Here is an 11,869-nt window from a genome sequence, read left to right on the forward strand (position 1 = left end):
CCACCATGTTTCCCAGCTCCACTCTCTGTTTCACCACCATGTCTCTCAGCTCCACTCTCTGTTTCACCACCATGTTTCCCAGCTCCACTCTCTGTTTCACCACCATGTTTCCCAGCTCCACTCTCTGTTTCACCTCCATGTTTCCCAGCTCCACTCTCTGTTTCACCTCCATGTTTCCCAGCTCCACTCTCTGTTTCACCACCATGTTTCCCAGCTCCACTCTCTGTTTCACCACCATGTTTCCCAGCTCCACTCTCTGTTTCACCACCATGTTTCCCAGCTCCACTCTCTGTTTCACCACCATGTTTCCCAGCTCCACTCTCTGTTACACCACCATGTTTCCCAGCGCCACTCTCTGTTTCACCACCATGTTTCCCAGCTCCACTCTCTGTTTCACCACCATGTTTCCCAGCGCCACTCTCTGTTTCACCACCATGTTTCCCAGCTCCACTCTCTGTTTCACCACCATGTCTCTCAGCTCCACTCTCTGTTTCACCACCATGTTTCCCAGCTCCACTCTCTGTTTCACCTCCATGTTTCCCAGCTCCACTCTCTGTTTCACCACCATGTCTCCCAGCTCCACTCTCTGTTTCACCACCATGTTTCCCAGCTCCACTCTCTGTTTCACCACCATGTCTCCCAGCTCCACTCTCTGTTTCACCACCATGTTTCCCAGCTCCACTCTCTGTTTCACCACCATGTTTCCCAGCTCCACTCTCTGTTTCACCACCATGTTTCCCAGCTCCACTCTCTGTTTCACCACCATGTTTCCCAGCTCCACTCTCTGTTTCACCACCATGTCTCTCAGCTCCACTCTCTGTTTCACCACCATGTTTCCCAGCTCCACTCTCTGTTTCACCACCATGTTTCCCAGCTCCACTCTGTTTCACCTCCATGTTTCCCAGCTCCACTCTCTGTTTCACCACCATGTTTCCCAGCTCCACTCTCTGTTTCACCACCATGTTTCCCAGCTCCACTCTCTGTTTCACCACCATGTTTCCCAGCTCCACTCTCTGTTTCACCACCATGTTTCCCAGCTCCACTCTCTGTTTCACCTCCATGTTTCCCAGCTCCACTCTCTGTTTCACCACCATGTTTCCCAGCTCCACTCTCTGTTTCACCACCATGTTTCCCAGCTCCACTCTCTGTTTCACCACCATGTTTCCCAGCTCCACTCTCTGTTTCACCACCATGTTTCCCAGCTCCACTCTCTGTTTCACCACCATGTTTCCCAGCTCCACTCTCTGTTTCACCACCATGTCTCTCAGCTCCACTCTCTGTTTCACCACCATGTTTCCCAGCTCCACTCTGTTTCACCACCATGTCTCTCAGCTCCACTCTCTGTTTCACCACCATGTTTCCCAGCTCCACTCTCTGTTTCACCACCATGTCTCTCAGCTCCACTCTCTGTTTCACCACCATGTCTCTCAGCTCCACTCTCTGTTTCACCTCCATGTTTCCCAGCTCCACTCTCTGGTTCACCTTCATGTTTCCCAGCTCCACTCTCTGTTTCACCACCATGTTTCCCAGCTCCACTCTCTGTTTCACCACCATGTCTCTCAGCTCCACTCTCTGTTTCACCACCATGTTTCCCAGCTCCACTCTCTGTTTCACCACCATGTTTCCCAGCTCCACTCTCTGTTTCACCACCATGTTTCCCAGCTCCACTCTCTGTTTCACCACCATGTCTCTCAGCTCCACTCTCTGTTTCACCACCATGTCTCTCAGCTCCACTCTCTGTTTCACCACCATGTTTCCCAGCTCCACTCTCTGTTTCACGACCATGTCTCTCAGCCGCTTCAGCTCAGTCCAGATTTCAGTACTGCAAATAATGCATTACGTGTATTTTCACTCTCCAGTGATCCTCCAGCTGGCTCTGATTAGCTGTCACTCTGGCCGCCATGTTTCCCAGCTCCACTCTCTGTTTCACCACCATGTTTCCCAGCTCCACTCTCTGTTTCACCACCATGTTTCCCAGCTCCACTCTCTGTTTCACCACCATGTTTCCCAGCTCCACTCTCTGTTTCACCACCATGTCTCTCAGCTCCACTCTCTGTTTCACCACCATGTTTCCCAGCTCCACTCTCTGTTTCACCTCCATGTTTCCCAGCTCCAGTCTCTGTTTCACCACCATGTTTCCCAGCTCCACTCTCTGTTTCACCACCATGTTTCCCAGCTCCACTCTCTGTTTCACCACCATGTTTCCCAGCTCCACTCTCTGTTTCACCACCATGTTTCCCAGCTCCACTCTCTGTTTCACCACCATGTTGCTGCTAAGCACCACATGCAGGTAGAGGTAGAAACATAATGAGTGAGCATGATGAGATTAAGAGTTTTATTACTAAACGCTATATATCCATTTTAGGAAATGTTGGTAAATCAGCTTTTATAGTTTAAAAAATTATGCAAGAGATTGGTGTGTTTTTTCACTCTCTTATCAGGGCATGGGGTTGTTCAATGACAGACAAGTAATTGTTTAAAATCTATCACTTGATGGTTTCATTTGAGAGGCAAATATTTATGTTTTTTTGCTAAATGCTATACAGTACTGCATATCCACCTCATTCTCATAGAAATAAGTAGTACTGGTTTTACACAGTCAAATGTAACAAATACATATTTTTTTAATAAAGAAATGTAAAAAGCATACATTTGTTACACCAACATTATAAAAACATTTATGATTCAATACAAGAGAGAGAATATAGTAGACGGTTCGCAGTCAAAAAGTGATGTATGTGTTTTTCTGTGTCCTTTGGTTGACCTCTTGTTGACCTCTTAATGACATCCACTCAGGATGTTCACAGGATATTTACTGTGTCATTAGCTAACCTTACCCCAGGTGGTAAGGGTAGGTAACAACACATCCGCCACGCTGTTCCTTAACACAGGGGCCCCTCAGGGGTGCATGCTCAGCTCCCTCCTGTATTCCCTGTTCACTCATGACTGCACGGCCAGGCTCGAATCCAACAACATCATTCAAATTGACGATGACACAACAGTGGTAGGCCTGATCACCGACAACAACGAGACAGCCTATAGGGAAGAGGTCAGAGACCTGGCCGTGTGATGCCAGGACAACAACCTCTCCCTCAACATGATCAAGACAAAGCAGATGATTGTGGACTACAGGAAAAAGAGGACCGAGCATGCCCCCATTCTCATCGACGAGGCTGCAGTGGAGCAGGTTGAGAGCTTCAAGTTCCTTGGTGACCACATCACCAACAAACTAACATGGTCCAAGCACATCATGACAGTCGTGAAGCGGGCACGACAAAACCTATTCCCCCTCAGGAGATTGAAAAGATTTGGCATGGGTCCTCAGATCCTCAAAAGGTTCTACAGCTGCACCATCGAGAGCATCCTGACTGGATGCATCACCGCCTGGTATGGCAACTGCTCGGCCTCCGACTGCAAGGCACTACAGAGGGTAGTGTGAACGGCCCAGTACATCACTGGGGCCAAGCTTCCTGCCATCCAGGACCTCTATACTAGGCGGTGTCAGAGGAAGGGCCTGAAAACTGTCAAAGACTCCAGCCACCCCAGTCATAGACTGTTCTCTCTGCTACCACACGGCAAGCGGTATCGGAGCGTCAAATCTAGGTCCAAGAGGCTTCTAAACAGCTTCTACCCCCAAGCCATAAGACTCCTGAACATCTAGTCAAATATGGCTACCCAGACTATTCACATTTATTTCACCTTTATTTAACCAGGTAGGCAAGTTGAGAACAAGTTCTCATTTACAATTGCGACCTGGCCAAGATAAAGCAAAGCAGTTCGACACATACAACAACAAAGAGTTACACATGGAGTAAAACAAACATACAGTCAATAATACAGTAGAAAAATAAGTCTATATACAATGTGAGCAAATGAGGTGAGATAAGGGAGGTAAAGGCAAAAAAGGCCATGGTGGCAAAGTAAATACAATATAGCAAGTAAAACACTGGAATGGTAGATTTGCAGTGGAAGAAAGTGCAAAGTAGAAATAGAAATAATGGGGTGCAAAGGAGCAAAATAAATAAATAAATGCAGTAGGGGAAGAGGTAGTAGTTTGGGCTAAATTATAGATGGGCTATGTACAGGTGCAGTGATCTGTGAGCTGCTCTGACAGCTGGTGCTTAAAGCTAGTGAGGGAGATAAGTGTTTCCAGTTTCAGAGATTTTTGTAGTTTGTTCCAGTCATTGGCAGCAGAGAACTGGAAGGAGAGACGGCCAAAGGAGGAATTGGCATTGGGAGTGACCAGAGAGATATACCTGCTGGAGTGCGTGCTACAGGTGGGTGCTGCTATGGTGACCAGTGAGCGGAGATACGGGGGGACTTTACCTAGCAGGGTCTTGTAGATGACCTGGAGCCAGTGGGTTTGGCGACGAGTATGAAGCGAGGGCCCGCCAACGAGAGCGTACAGGTCGCAGTGGTGGGTAGTGTATGGGGCTTTGGTGACAAAACGGATGGCACTGTGATAGACTGCATCCAGTTTATTGAGTAGGGTATTGGAGGCTATTTTGTAAATTACATTGCCTAAGTCAAGGATCGGTAGGATGGTCAGTTTTACGAGGGTATGTTTGGCAGCATGAGTGAAGGATGCTTTGTTGCGAAATAGGAAGCCAATTCTAGATTTAACTTTGGATTGGAGATGTTTGATGTGAGTCTGGAAGGAGAGCTTACAGTCTAACCAGACACCTAGGTATTTGTAGTTGTCCACATATTCTAAGTGAGAACCGTCCAGAAGTCAGTATGTGTTGCCACCCTAGGATCACTCACTACTCATAAAGCAAATGTAGAACATTTATTATTCGAAAAACAAAAAAATACTGTCAAATACCATCATACCGTCCATTTTTTTTTTAAATACCGTGATATAATATTTTGTCCATATGGCCCAGCCCTATTTCCCAGACCAATACTAGGTGTATTGTGTCCTTCATGTCTGGGTCACAATGACAAAACCATCGATGCCATTCTTCGTGATGCACCTGATTCTTTTAATGGTGTGATTGATACGAATGATGCACCTGATTCTTTTAATGGTGTGATTGATATGAGGGATGCACCTGATACTTTTAATGGTGTGATTGATATGAGTGATGCACCTGATACTTTTAATGGTGTGATTGATATGAGTGATGCACCTGATTATTTTAATGGTGTGATTGATATGAGGGATGCACCTGATACTTTTAATGGTGTGATTGATATGAGTGATGCACCTGATTATTTTAATGGTGTGATTGATATGAGGGATGCACCTGATACTTTTAATGGTGTGATTGATATGAGTGATGCACCTGATACTTTTAATGGTGTGATTGATATGAATGATGCACCTGATTATTTAATATTGATAATATAGTATGCACCTGATTATTTTAATGGTGTGATTGATATGAATGATGCACCTGATTATTTTAATAGTGTGATAGATATGAGGGATGCACCTGATACTTTTAATGGTGTGATAGATATGAATGATGCACCTGATTATTTTAATAGTGTGATAGATATGAGTGATGACCTGATTATTTTAATTGTGTGATAGATATGAGGGATGCACCTGATACTTTTAATGGTGTGATAGATATGAATGATGCACCTGATTATTTTAATAGTGTGATTGATATGAGGGATGCACCTGATTCTTTTAATGGTGTGATAGATATGAGGGATGCACCTGATACTTTTAATGGTGTGATTGATATGAGGGATGCACCTGATACTTTTAATGGTGTGATTGATATGAGGGATGCACCTGATACTTTTAATGGTGTGATTGATATGAATGATGCACCTGATTATTTTAATTGTGTGATAGATATGAGGGATGCACCTGATACTTTTAATGGTGTGATTGATATGAGTGATGCACCTGATTATTTTAATGGTGTGATTGATATGAGTGATGCACCTGATTATTTTAATGGTGTGATTGATATGAGGGATGCACCTGATTATTTTAATGGTGTGATTGATATGAGGGATGCACCTGATACTTTTAATGGTGTGATTGATATGAGTGATGCACCTGATACTTTTAATGGTGTGATAGATATGAGTGATGCACCTGATACTTTTAATGGTGTGATAGATATGAATGATGCACCTGATTATTTTAATTGTGTGATAGATATGAGGGATGCACCTGATACTTTTAATGGTGTGATTGATATGAATGATGCACCTGATTATTTGAATAGTGTGATAGATATGAGTGATGCACCTGATTATTTTAATGGTGTGATTAATATGAGTGATGCACCTGATTATTTTAATGGTGTGATTGATATGAGTGATGCACCTGATTATTTTAATGGTGTGATAGATATGAGGGATGCACCTGATTATTTTAATTGTGTGATAGATATGAGGGATGCACCTGATTATTTTAATGGTGTGATTGATATGAGGGATGCACCTGATACTTTTAATGGTGTGATTGATATGAGGGATGCACCTGATACTTTTAATGGTGTGATTGATATGAATGATGCACCTGATTATTTTAATTGTGTGATAGATATGAGGGATGCACCTGATACTTTTAATGGTGTGATTGATATGAGTGATGCACCTGATACTTTTAATGGTGTGATTGATATGAGTGATGCACCTGATTATTTTAATGGTGTGATAGATATGAGGAATGCACCTGATTATTTTAATGGTGTGATAGATATGAGGGATGCACCTGATACTTTTAATGGTGTGATTGATATGAGGGATGCACCTGATACTTTTAATGGTGTGATTGATATGAATGATGCACCTGATTATTTTAATGGTGTGATTGATATGAGGGATGCACCTGATACTTTTAATGGTGTGATTGATATGAATGATGCACCTGATTATTTTAATTGTGTGATAGATATGAGGGATGCACCTGATACTTTTAATGGTGTGATAGATATGAGGAATGCACCTGATACTTGTAATGGTGTGATTGATATGAGTGATGCACCTGATTATTTTAATAGTGTGATAGATATGAGTGATGCACCTGATACTTGTAATGGTGTGATTGATATGAGTGATGCACCTGATTATTTTAATAGTGTGATAGATATGAGTGATGACCTGATTATTTTAATTGTGTGATAGATATGAGGGATGCACCTGATACTTTTAATGGTGTGATAGATATGAATGATGCACCTGATTATTTTAATAGTGTGATTGATATGAGGGATGCACCTGATTATTTTAATGGTGTGATAGATATGAGGGATGCACCTGATTCTTTTAATGGTGTGATTGATATGAGGGATGCACCTGATACTTTTAATGGTGTGATTGATATGAGGGATGCACCTGATACTTTTAATGGTGTGATTGATATGAATGATGCACCTGATTATTTTAATTGTGTGATAGATATGAGGGATGCACCTGATACTTTTAATGGTGTGATTGATATGAGTGATGCACCTGATTATTTTAATGGTGTGATTGATATGAGTGATGCACCTGATTATTTTAATGGTGTGATTGATATGAGGGATGCACCTGATTATTTTAATTGTGTGATTGATATGAGGGATGCACCTGATACTTTTAATGGTGTGATTGATATGAGTGATGCACCTGATACTTTTAATGGTGTGATTGATATGAATGATGCACCTGATTATTTGAATAGTGTGATAGATATGAGTGATGCACCTGATTATTTTAATGGTGTGATTGATATGAGTGATGCACCTGATTATTTTAATGGTGTGATTGATATGAGTGATGCACCTGATTATTTTAATGGTGTGATAGATATGAGTGATGCACCTGATTATTTTAATTGTGTGATAGATATGAGGGATGCACCTGATTATTTTAATGGTGTGATTGATATGAGGGATGCACCTGATACTTTTAATGGTGTGATTGATATGAGGGATGCACCTGATACTTTTAATGGTGTGATTGATATGAATGATGCACCTGATTATTTTAATTGTGTGATAGATATGAGGGATGCACCTGATACTTTTAATGGTGTGATTGATATGAGTGATGCACCTGATACTTTTAATGGTGTGATAGATATGAGGAATGCACCTGATACTTGTAATGGTGTGATTGATATGAGTGATGCACCTGATACTTTTAATGGTGTGATAGATATGAGGGATGCACCTGATACTTTTAATGGTGTGATTGATATGAGTGATGCACCTGATACTTATAATGGTGTGATTGATATGAGTGATGCACCTGATACTTTTAATGGTGTGATTGATATGAGGGATGCACCTGATTCTTTTAATGGTGTGATAGATATGAGGGATGCACCTGATACTTTTAATGGTGTGATAGATATGAGGGATGCACCTGATTATTTTAATGGTGTGATTGATATGAGGGATGCACCTGATTATTTTAATTGTGTGATAGATATGAGTGATGCACCTGATTATTTTAATGGTGTGATTGATATGAGGGATGCACCTGATTATTTTAATGGTGTGATTGATATGAGGGATGCACCTGATACTTTTAATGGTGTGATTGATATGAGTGATGCACCTGATTATTTTAATTGTGTGATAGATATGAGTGATGCACCTGATTATTTTAATGGTGTGATTGATATGAGGGATGCACCTGATTATTTTAATGGTGTGATTGATATGAGGGATGCACCTGATACTTTTAATGGTGTGATTGATATGAGTGATGCACCTGATTATTTTAATGGTGTGATTGATATGAGTGATGCACCTGATTATTTTAATTGTGTGATAGATATGAGGGATGCACCTGATACTTTTAATGGTGTGATTGATATGAGTGATGCACCTGATTATTTTAATGGTGTGATTGATATGAGTGATGCACCTGATTATTTTAATGGTGTGATTGATATGAGGGATGCACCTGATTATTTTAATGGTGTGATTGATATGAGGGATGCACCTGATACTTTTAATGGTGTGATTGATATGAGTGATGCACCTGATACTTTTAATGGTGTGATTGATATGAATGATGCACCTGATTATTTGAATAGTGTGATAGATATGAGTGATGCACCTGATTATTTTAATGGTGTGATTGATATGAGTGATGCACCTGATTATTTTAATGGTGTGATTGATATGAGTGATGCACCTGATTATTTTAATGGTGTGATAGATATGAGGGATGCACCTGATTATTTTAATTGTGTGATAGATATGAGGGATGCACCTGATTATTTTAATGGTGTGATTGATATGAGGGATGCACCTGATACTTTTAATGGTGTGATTGATATGAGGGATGCACCTGATACTTTTAATGGTGTGATTGATATGAATGATGCACCTGATTATTTTAATTGTGTGATAGATATGAGGGATGCACCTGATACTTTTAATGGTGTGATTGATATGAGTGATGCACCTGATACTTTTAATGGTGTGATTGATATGAGTGATGCACCTGATTATTTTAATGGTGTGATAGATATGAGGAATGCACCTGATTATTTTAATGGTGTGATAGATATGAGGGATGCACCTGATACTTTTAATGGTGTGATTGATATGAGGGATGCACCTGATACTTTTAATGGTGTGATTGATATGAATGATGCACCTGATTATTTTAATTGTGTGATAGATATGAGGGATGCACCTGATACTTTTAATGGTGTGATTGATATGAGTGATGCACCTGATACTTTTAATGGTGTGATAGATATGAGGAATGCACCTGATACTTGTAATGGTGTGATTGATATGAGTGATGCACCTGATACTTTTAATGGTGTGATAGATATGAGGGATGCACCTGATACTTTTAATGGTGTGATTGATATGAATGATGCACCTGATACTTTTAATGGTGTGATAGATATGAGTGACAGCTATGTGGGTTACGTGTGAAGATTTTCACACACAGCTACCTAAGCACCCCATTTCTGCCCCCAAACTGGAGTTTTTCTCCTGTGTTTCGCATGGGAGTGGCTTAAGATAAGACTTGCTCTATGTCAGATCGAACAGGCGCAGAGTGGAACCTCCCTGCCTGTGTACACGTTGTTGAATTGCATTGTATTGTTGTATGTTTTAATTCTGTAATGTATGGATTGTTGCTGCATTCTTGGCCAGATCTCCCTTGAAAAAGAGACTACGGGTCTCAATGGGCTTTGCCTGGTTAAATAAAGGTTAAATAAAATGTAATTTAAAAAAATGCAGGATTTAAACGTTCCATTACAGCTAAACAATAGATATGTAGCGTTTTGCAAAAAAACACATTTTCATACACATCTAAAATCTTAGAACAGTAATATTTTACACACACATGAAGGTACCCACCCATAAGCAATCATTTCTGATAAAACATTTTGGGGGGGGATTTATGGCGTGTTCATGTGTTAGTCGGAACTAGGAAACTCTGACATTTCCGACTTGCTAACTGGTTGAACGCGGCACGTGTATAACTACAACCAGTTAGCAAGTCGGAAATGTCAGAGTTTCCTATTCCGACTAGCACGTTAACGTGACAAACTCTTCAGATATAGCTCATCAGAGGAGGCTGGTGGGAGAAGCTATAGGAGGACGGGCTCATTGCAATGACTAGAATGGAATAAATGGAACGGAGACAAACATGTGGATTCATATGTTTGATACCATTCCATAAATTCCATTCCAGACATTACAATGAGCCTGTCCTCCTATTGCTCGTCCAACCAGCCTCCACTGTAGTCCATGGTAGTTTATAAATCGTTAAAACATTTCTGATGGGTTTCAAAGACCATGATTAAGCTTTCTACTTAACAAAATTCAAGATCATGATCATTTGTTTTAATGAGAATGTATTATAATAGGCTTGTCATGGTCTTAGGTCTATTTTCAGTTTATTGCATTTTTTGTTTTTGGTCACCTAGATCTAGGCCTGTAGATGACTGGGTCAACATTCATTGACAAGTGAAAAAAAATTGCTGCTTACCATCGTTGAATGAGATAATGCTCAAAAAGAGATTTTCAGTTATTAAAAGATCAAGAAGATTTTCCTTAATGAGTCGGGGTTTGATAAATGGGGTTTAACTTCAACGTTCATATTAAACTTCAACGTTCATAATATTCACATTAATTGAAAATATGATGAGTAAAATGTGATTCACCTATGCCCATCACTTCAGTAGGTCAAAAGGTGTCTGACCAGTCTATTGGTTAAGAGCCAGACGATGGTAAACCGTGTCTGTAAAAGGGCGTATTCGTTTTGCATGGCCCGGTGCACTGGCTGAGTGGATATTTCATTTTAGGACCAATGGAATTGTCTAAAATATGCAAAATCCGCCAACCCAGGGTACCGGGCCATGCAAAACGAATACGCCCAATTTCTGTCAGTTCTTTGCGGCGGTTCTCATTGGCTGTTGTTATAGTGTATATGCATCAGATACATTATTTTCCTAAATCCACTTGGTCAGGTCAGTCAGTACGAGAAATGCTATTTTAGACATAGGCCTAACGGTTTACATTCTATATTTCAATTAAAAGTTAGATTTATTTAGCTCGTCAATTTGTAAGGAACCAGTCATGTTTTTCTCCCCAAGCGTTTTGAATCGTCACACAGGGTGCTTCTCCACAATATGGTGAGTAGGCCAAGTTGCTATAAGATTGCGGTTGATATTTGATATGTCGGCTAGAACCGTTTCATTTGGATGAAGGAGAAATTTTAATGACGTATGGAGATAATAGATAATTCGATTCTCATTATGTTTTTGTAACTTTTTTATAATCCTACACGAGCTCCACGGCATAACCTATTTAGACTATTACCTGCTTATCATGCCTACCTAGCCTAGTGGATGATCAGTAGCTAAATCAGCCTAGACTACTTCATGAAAGATGAATGTAGTAGGCCTACCTTGCAATGAACAAGACAATAATAA

This window comes from Salmo salar, chromosome ssa05 (assembly GCF_905237065.1).
Source record: "Salmo salar chromosome ssa05, Ssal_v3.1, whole genome shotgun sequence".
Classification (NCBI taxonomy): domain Eukaryota; kingdom Metazoa; phylum Chordata; class Actinopteri; order Salmoniformes; family Salmonidae; genus Salmo; species Salmo salar.